The sequence below is a fragment of the Pelodiscus sinensis genome, chromosome 20 (assembly GCF_052426305.1).
Source record: "Pelodiscus sinensis isolate ZL-2025 chromosome 20, ASM5242630v1, whole genome shotgun sequence".
Taxonomy (NCBI): Eukaryota; Metazoa; Chordata; order Testudines; family Trionychidae; genus Pelodiscus; species Pelodiscus sinensis.
The window spans coordinates 12935206-12944233 of record NC_143071.1 but is presented as its reverse complement, the minus strand read 5'-3'; positions in this window follow the sequence as shown (position 1 = coordinate 12944233).

Below are 9028 nucleotides of genomic sequence, written 5' to 3'. Positions count from 1 at the left end.
GACTCTGTAAGGGTATGTCTACACTACAAAGTTAATTCGAACTAACAGACGTTAGTTCAAATTAACTTTGATAGGCGCTACACTAGCGCTCCGCTAGTTCGAACTTAATTCGAACTAGCGGAGCTCTTAATTCGAACTAGGTAAACCTCATTCTACGAGGACTAACACCGAGTTCGAATTAGCTAGTTCGAATTAAGGGCTGTGTAGCCACTTAATTTGAACTAGTGGGAGGCTAGCCCTCCCCAGCTTGCCCTGGTGGCCACTCTGGGCACCACCAGGGAATCTCGTCTGCCCCCATCCCGGCCCCGGAGCCCTTAAAGGAGCACGGGCTGGCTACGGTGCCTGTGCCAGGTGCAAGCCTGCCAGCACCCAGCCAGCAGACCCTGCACCTGGTACGGCTCGAGCCAGCCGCCCGCTGCCACCCAGCCCTCCACCTCTTCCCGGGACCAGGCTGGTGGCTCCTGGGAGCCTGCCTGGGTCCGCAAGAGGCGGGCACCCGCCTGGTCTAGTGCAGACATCGTGGACCTCATCCATGACCTCCGCACTAGGCATAGGAAAGCGGCCGTCTAGGGCAGGATAGCTGCCAGCCTGGCCACCCGGGAGCAGGTTTGCATGAAAATCAAGGTGGTCCACTGAGACCCCAGACCCTGAGCCCTGAGCTTAGAACGGCCGTACTGGGTCAGACCAAAGGTCCATCTAGCCCCGTAGCCTGTCTGCCGACAGCGGCCAACACTAGGGACCCTGGAGGGGATGGACCGAAACAATGACCGAGCCATTTGTCTCATGCCATCCATCTCCAGCCTTCCACAAACAGAGGCCAGGGACACCATTTCTACCCCCTGGCTAATACCACTCCATGGACCCAACCTCCATGACTTGATCTCACTTCTCTTTAAACTCTGTTCTAGTTCTAGCCTTCACAGCCTCCTGCAGCAAGGAGTTCCACAGGTTGACTATTTGCTTTGTGAAGAACAACTTTCTGTTATTAGTTTGAAGCCTGCTACCCATTCATTTCATTTGGTGTCCTCTAGTCCTTCTATTATGGGAACTAATGAAGAACTTTTCTTTATTCACCCTCTCCACACCACTCATTCTTTTATAGACCTCTATCATATCCCCCCTCAGTCTCCTCTTTTCTAAGCTGAGAAGTCACAGTCTCTTTAGCCTCTCTTCATATGGGACCTGTTCCAAACCCCTGATCATTTTAGTTGCCCTCCCCTCTCCCACCCTCTCTCTTCCCCTCTCCCACCTCCTTTTCCCAGTTTCCCCGAGTTTTGTTCAATAAAGAGAGTTTCTATTTTTGAACACACGTGTCCTTTATTTTGTACATCAGGAAGGGGGGCTAGGGAGGGGTAAGTGGAAGGAGGTGAGGGAGGAATGGGGTACGAGCCCCCGATAGGGAGGACTGGGGTGGCTCTGTGGGCTTCTCGGGGTGGAAGCTCTCCTGAAGCCCCTTGATTGACCTCCCCCTCCGGATGGCAGCCTGCAGCAAGTGCAGCCGGGCTGATGGCCGAGTGCTGTGATGTGCCAGCACTGCTTCCGGCCATCCTTAACCTCAGTTCAGGGTCCACTCAGTGTGGATATGCTAGTTCGAATTAGCAAAACGCTAATTCGAACTAATTTTTAAGTCTAGATGCACTAGTTCGAATTAGCTTAGTTCGAATTAACTAATTCGAACTAAGTTAGTTCGAATTAGTGCTGTAGTGTAGACATACCCTATGGGAGTTCAGACAAATCACTCTGCTCTCTGTTCTTCAGTTCCATATCAGTACAATGGGAAAAGAACCCTTCCTTTCCCTGTCTTGTTAATGGCTGTAAGCTCATTGGGGAGGGTTTGTCTCTTACTATATGTACGTGCAGATAGGGTTACCAGGTAGACCCCCCCCAAAATACTGGACACACTTGATTGTGGGCAGGAGGGGGAGGGACTGGCTGGGAGGCTCCCAGAGGCACACAACCAGAGGGTGCCAGCTGGGAGACGGGGCCACGATTGGCAATGGGAGCCTCTGGTTGTATGCAAAAGCCAAGCACGAGGAGTGGCTGGGCATCCCAGCCCCCACCCTGCCCCACCCGGCTTTTGCACGTGACCACAGCGCACCCAGTGCCAATCGCGGCCCCTCCTCCCAGTCGTTTCTCCATCCCCGCCAGGCTTCCATCCAGCGCCCAGCCTGAAATTCAGAAAATACCAGATATTGAACATTTCTGGTATTTTCTGAATTTTTCTACCAGACAGAGGGCACAAATACCGAATTGTCAGGAAGAAAACCGGACACCTGGCAACCCTACAGCACACTGGGCCTTCTTGTCATTCCTGTCATTTAAACAATGGTTTACAGGCAGTCCCCGGGTTACGTACAAGATAGGGACTGTAGGGGTGTGTCTAGACTACAGGGTTTTGTCGACAAAAGTGGACTTTTGTCGACAAAACTAAACCTGCGTCTACACTACCGCTGAGTTCTGTCGACATAACGTCGACAGAACTCAGCAGTTTTGTCGACGCTGGTAAACCTAATTTTACGAGGAATAACGCCTTTTGTCGACAGAGTTCTGTCAACATAAGGCATTATTGCATTTAAACTGTCCTTTGCGTCCACACTGTTATGTCAACAAAGCAGCTTGCTTTGTCGACAGAACTGAAAGTAGTCTAGACGTTCTTTGTCGACAGAAGGTTTGTCGACAGTATCTGTTGACAAAACTTCTGTCGACAAAACCCTGTAGTTTAGACGTACTCTAGGTTTGTTCTTAAGTTGAATTTGTATGTAAGTCGGAACTGGTGTCTAGATTCAGCCTCTGTTGAAACTGACCAGCAGCTGACTACAGGAAGCCCAAGGCAGAGCTGCTCTGCCCCAGGCTTCCAGGAATCAGCCGCTGGTCAGTTTCAACAGCGGCTGAATCTGGACACCTGGGACAGAGCAGCTGGGGCGCTGCCGGGTTGGTCCCGCAGTGCCGCTCCTCGGGGCTACTGGACCAACCCAGCAGCACCCCAGCTGCTCTGCCCCAGGCGTCCCCAAGTCAGCCACTGCTGAAACTGTCCAGCGCCTGACTACAGGAAGCCCGAGGCAGAGCAGCTGGAGTGCTGCCGGGTTGGTCCAGTAGCGCCAAGGAGCGCGGGACCAACCCAGCAGCGCTCCAGCTACTCTATCCCAGGCGAGAAAAGCCTGGTCTGCTGGGGGGGGGGGCGCACTAGCTGCGCCCCCCCCTCCAGCAGACCAGGGAGACGCGGAGCAAAGCCACAGAGGACGCGGGCGGCGGGACCGCGGCGCCTCTCGGTGGTCCCGCCGCCCATGTCTTCCTAGTCTGCTGGGAGGGGGGGGGCGCAGCTAGTACGCCCCCCCCCAGCAGACCAGGCTTTTCTCGCCGCGGAGGACGCGGGCGGTCCCGCCGCCCCTGTCCTCCGCGGCGAGAAAAGCCGCTCCGCGTCTCTCTGGTCTGCTGAGTGGGGCCCCCCAGCAGACCTCGGAGACGTGGAGCAAAGCCGCGGAGGACACGGGCAGCGGGACTGGCCCCGCCGCCTGCATCCTCCGTGGCTTTGCTCTGCGTCTCCCTGGTCTGCTGGGCCCCCCACAGCAGACCAGGGAGACGCGGAGCGGCTTTTCTCGCCGCGGAGGACAGGGGCGGCGGGACCGCCCGCGTCCTCCGCGGCGAGAAAAGCCTGGTCTGCTGGGGGGGGCGTACTAGCTGCGCCCCCCCTCCCAGCAGACTAGGGAGACATGGACGGCGGGACCACCGAGAGGCGCCGCGGTCCCGCCGCCCGCGTCCTCTGTGGCTTTGCTCCGCGTCTCCCCGCGTCTCACTCCACGTGTCACTTCAGTAATACCAGGAGCAAAAAAACCCCCACGTGTATGGAAAGCAGCGGAATCTGGTGACTCTGTGTGTGGGCAACGGTAAACACAATGTCTTGTGGGCCACACGTAGGACCTCAGTGAGCCATGTGCAGCCCATGGGCCATAGATTCTCCACCACTGCTATAGAGAGAGCCCATTCTTACAAACTTGGGCACTCTGTGTAGCCATCTGTTCACAATCCATCAGGCTTTTATTATGTGCAAAGAGACAGAAGAGACAGGCATGTGTCTGAGTAATATGCACATTCATAATCCTCCGTAATCAGTCATGTTACACAGTGACTACACAGATAACAGTCATGAAAGGATCCAAACACTTGTCCCTGGGGAACTTCATAGGAAGCAGATCATGGTTCAGCCAATGAGTTATCCTTGTAGTTTACGAAGGGGCGGCGTGGCTGCAGACTGGCAATATCTAGGCTAATCTAAATCCGGAGATGCTGCCGGTGACAACTTTACCTGCTTCTTTGCTCATTCTTTGCTGGATTAATAAGATTTTAGAAACTGAAATGCACCTTCAGTGATACCAAAGGAGAAGAAAGCACAACTCCGCCGAGACACAAATTACGCCTAGTCATAGTAATATTTTGGACTCCAGTAGCATCTTTGAACTCAAAGAGCTTGCACCTACCACCACACCTTTCCTGTTATCCCTTATGCCAGCCCTCTGAAGCCAATGCAAGTCAGCCACACAAGCTGGCCACAAAAGGACAAAGGTGTGGTGAATGGAGACACAGAGAAAGACAGGGATCCCTACTGCTAAGAGCATAGGACCAACACCGTGGTTGATATACGAGCACTTTAACCAGGTGGCTCTCAATATGTTCAGCTTGATTCCTAGTGGAATGTGGGTGAGGCACTGCTAACAGACTTCAGTCTCACCAATGTAACACAGCAGTGAGAGTGTGGTCCAGGCCCCCTCCATACCTGATCCACTGAGGATCTGGGTCTGTTAGAAGTCAGGTCTTTTGTAGGCCAGGTCTACACTGGGGAAGAAATTCGACTCATGATTTACAACAAGAATTGCGTAGCTGGAGTCAACGTACCTTAAATCCAAGTTCTGCAGCAGAGGTCGATGGGAGAAACTCTCCTGTCAACATCTTGTGCCCCTATGAAGTACCAGGGTTGATGGAGCACGATCAGTGTTTGATTTAGTGGGTCCTTGGTAGACCTGCTAAATTGAATCCCAGAAGATCAATTTCTGGAGCATTGATCTCTGGGTAAATATAGACAAGGCCTTAGAGTCCTTATCCCCAGAAACACACTCCCCACACACAGCCACAAAGAATAAAAATTTTCCCTGCATTAACCTTGTCCAGGCCCCCTTACCCACCATGCCACTGTGCCTGATGCCATCTCAGTTGGGGAGACCCCTCATCCTTGTCACATGAGGTGTTAATCTCACGTCCTGTCATTTCCAAACAGGCATAACAGCACTTTATTATCCACAAACTCAAAACTTACCTGTCTTGTAACCAAAAACGATCCAACTTCCCACATCACAGAAATGCAAATGAGGCCTGGCCCATTCACTCATGCCAATAGGTGCCACCTTAGGGCTCTCTCCTCTCTGGACCCTCCTGTCCATCTGAAGTTCTTACTCCAATCTGGGACCTTTTTTTCTCTGTTCACCAACAGGAGTTAATAGCGAGTGAACTTCCCACTCCAGAGCTTCAGGCTCCAGGAATTGCACATGGACAGTCTGTAAGTTGCACTTTGACAAGCTAGTTAATAGCCCAGAGCTAATCTGAGTGCAGTGTAGTGTCATGATGTCACAATAGCCAGAGCTATCCTTACCCATATGTAGAATATGCAGCTGTGTAGGGCACCCCAAAATTTAGGGTCTTAATGCACACCCATCTGCCTCTTCCTATCCCTGTTCTATGGTTCCGCTTTTTCCAGAGAGGATCTGGTTAATTTAAGCCTGCCAGAGCTTTCAGCTGAGCACTGAACCTGGGAAAGAGCCATTTAAGCGGCAATGAAGCCATTTAACACGCATTTGCCAACCCCAGGTCTATACTGTCAGTTTCTGAACTTACAGTGTTAGTCGACAGGACTTGAGTTTCAATTGGCTTTGACAATATTTCATTAGTGTGTTGTTGAAGATTATAAAATCACATCTCTCAAAAATTGTCAGCTCCCCCACTCCAGTTTGTCATTGGGCAGAGGGGCACCTGCTTAATAGGACTGTATAGGGCCCCATAAATGCTAAGGGCATCCCTGGCAACAGCCATATGCTCATTATGAAAATCCCCTCTGGCTACTGCTCACAGAACTCCCAAGCTCCATGGCCACAATAGACAGGGCTCACTACCCCTTCCCTTCTGGCCCTGGGCCAAATAGCGAACTCTGCCCATACACACACTTCTGTTGCAGGCAGGAGTCATTTACCTCAGTATGGAAGGAGGAAAGGGGGTGTAGGTGCCCGAGGCCTTGGCCCTAGATGAAGATACTTGAATAAAGATGTTTCTTTGCTTGTGTTCTAACATTCCTGGTAGTTGGTGCCCTCTTGTGGCAAATAGTGGCTCTGTTGCTGTTTTAGTGTGTATCACACGTATCAATGGGTTTGCAGCTGAAGGGAATAAAGGTGAAGAAAATTTCCACGAGGTTATCTTTGGGGGCTATTTCCCCTTGACTTTTCTTTTATGCCTTGCTCCTATAGCATAACAGGCTGTTGGGTCCACTCACAACCCCTCGGGTAGGGCAGGGTAGGGTGCCCCTTGAGTATGGTAGGGTAGGGAAGGAGGATTAATGAGCTGGGAGGCAGTTCTCCTACAGTGACCATACATCCCATTTTAACTGGGGCAGGCCTAATTATTCATACAGTGTCTCTGGGACTCCCGGAGTATCTTGGGTTTTCATTTCTTCAGTCAAGCCATTCTAGGGTTGTTGTTTTTTATGACCACAAAATATTTATTCAAGACGTGTCACTCTCCTGAAGGCCAAGGATGAGGCAGGAAAGATTGCCTAGGAACTGAGGTGCTAGTTTAGAACTCAGGAGACGTATTCAGTTCCCTGCTGCATTATGAGGCTCCGTGTGGGACCGTGGTCCAGACGCTTTGTGCCTCTGCCCCACATTCACGAAATGAGATTAGCAATACTTCACAGAGGTGCATAGGGTTGCCAGGTGTCTGGTATTGACCTGGACAGTCTGGTATTTTCGCCTCCTGTCCGGTAAAAAAATTCAGAAAATACCAGACACCTAAAATATCCAGTATTTTCTGATTTTTACCTGGCCAGGAGGCGAAAATACCGGACACCTGGCAACCCTAGTGCCCAGGCCCAGTCCCTGGCCTCCACTTCCCAGCCCCCAACACCTCCATCTCCCTGCCCCGGGACTCTATGCTTACCTGGTTCCGCAGGGAAGCTAAGTTGTGGCTTGAACAAGAAAACAAAATGGCTGCCGGCAAAAAACTTAAAGACCAAGGGGAAGCCTTCCCTGGGTCTTAGTGCTCAACATCTCCTCTGTTCCTATCCCTGTTCTAACTCTGCACTCACTCTGAAAGGCACCATGCTGTTTTAATGCTGGTTTATTATTTATTTATTTATTGCTCAACAACTTTGGTCTCCCCACTTTTATTTCCCCTCACAGAATTTTGTCCCCTGGTGTTTTCTTTTGGGGGAGAGGGGAAAGTTTTTGGTTCAACCATCTGGCAACCCTAGAGCTGCAGTAAGATTTACATCCCCATAGACATGCAGAAAGGGAGGGAAGTAAATAGGGCTATGTCTAGACTGCAGGCTTCTTTCGAAAGAGGCTCTTTCGAAAGCATCTTTAGAAAGAGCCTCTTTCGAAAGATCGCGTCTAGACTGCAGGCGGATCTTTTGAAAGAGCAATCCGCTTTTTCGAAAGAGAGCACCCAGTGAGTCTGGATGCTCTCTTTCGAGGAAGCCCTATTTACATTGAAGAACGCCTTCTTTCGAAAGAGGAACTTTCGAAAGAAGGCGTTCTTCCTCGTGAAACGAGGTTTACCGCCATCGAAAGAAAAGCCGCGTTCTTTCGAAATTATTTCGAAAGAACGCGGCTTGAGTCTGGACGCAGGGGAAGTTTTTTCGGGAAAAGGCTACTTTTCCCGAAAAAAACCCTGAGTCTGGACACAGCCTAGGACAGTTATTCCCAGGACTGGCAATTCAAAGGTCCTTTAAGTTGCTGCCAGGGAAAAGCAACACATCTAGGAACTAGGTAACAGCATCCTTTCTATTTTTGCCCTGGAGACCATACCATATACTACACAAAGTAATAGCCACAATTTTCTGACTATATTTCTATTAAACCGATTGGACAGTAACTTTTAGCCACCTGAGTCCACTGATTCTTTCTGAAACGGTCGAAGGGACACACAGATAGAGGTGATTTGGACCCATGCAGTAGAGCAGCGTGTTCGTTGCCATGTCCTCTGGGCCTATTTTCGCTCCGGCATCTCAGGAAGTGAGGAGAATGTTGCCAGCTGATTGCAGAATAAACACATTAGGGCTTTCCATCTGTCATATTACTCCTCGAGATCCTTTGTGTTCTACAGTGACTGACAGCATGGGGGGCAGGTATCACAGGCAATGTCTTTCCCAGCTGCTTCCGCCTATGCTCCAACTGAGTTCCCCAGACCTCCCTCTCCGACAGTCCGCCATTGTGATGCCCGGGGCTGGGGCGGGCAGGTTAGGGGCTATGCTACTTGTCCTCTTGGCGCTGGGACCACTCTGGCCATCCAGCACTGGGGCTGGAGGCTTGGCTTCAGTGTATGTGGGGGGGATGGTCAAGGGGGCGGCATGGCCCCAGATTCCCCGTGCCATGCTTGGCAGCTGGCTCTCTGAAGCTCCAGGGTCAGCTGGGGATGCTACCATGGGGCAGGGAGGGGGCAAGTGGCCACATGGGAGGGAGCTGGGCAGGGGCCAGTAGCAGCCAGAGTAGCGGGGGGCTGGACTCTCGTGAGCGTGGAAGAGGTGGGTCTAGGGGGGCTTGCGTCCCCGAGCCATGCGGTCACCCACCACCCATGATTGACAGTTCTTCTGTGACAGACAGGAGCCTTCTTACATTTCATAACTGCTGAGCTGCACTGGCACTGGAATTAGGAACCAAAACGTGAGACCCAGATGCCCTACCCAGTCGTCAGTGTTAATGTCTGGATCTTTGTCTTGTTCAACTGCCCTTCGAAACCTCTGCCGCCAGTGGCATGGCTTTATCAAGGTTTG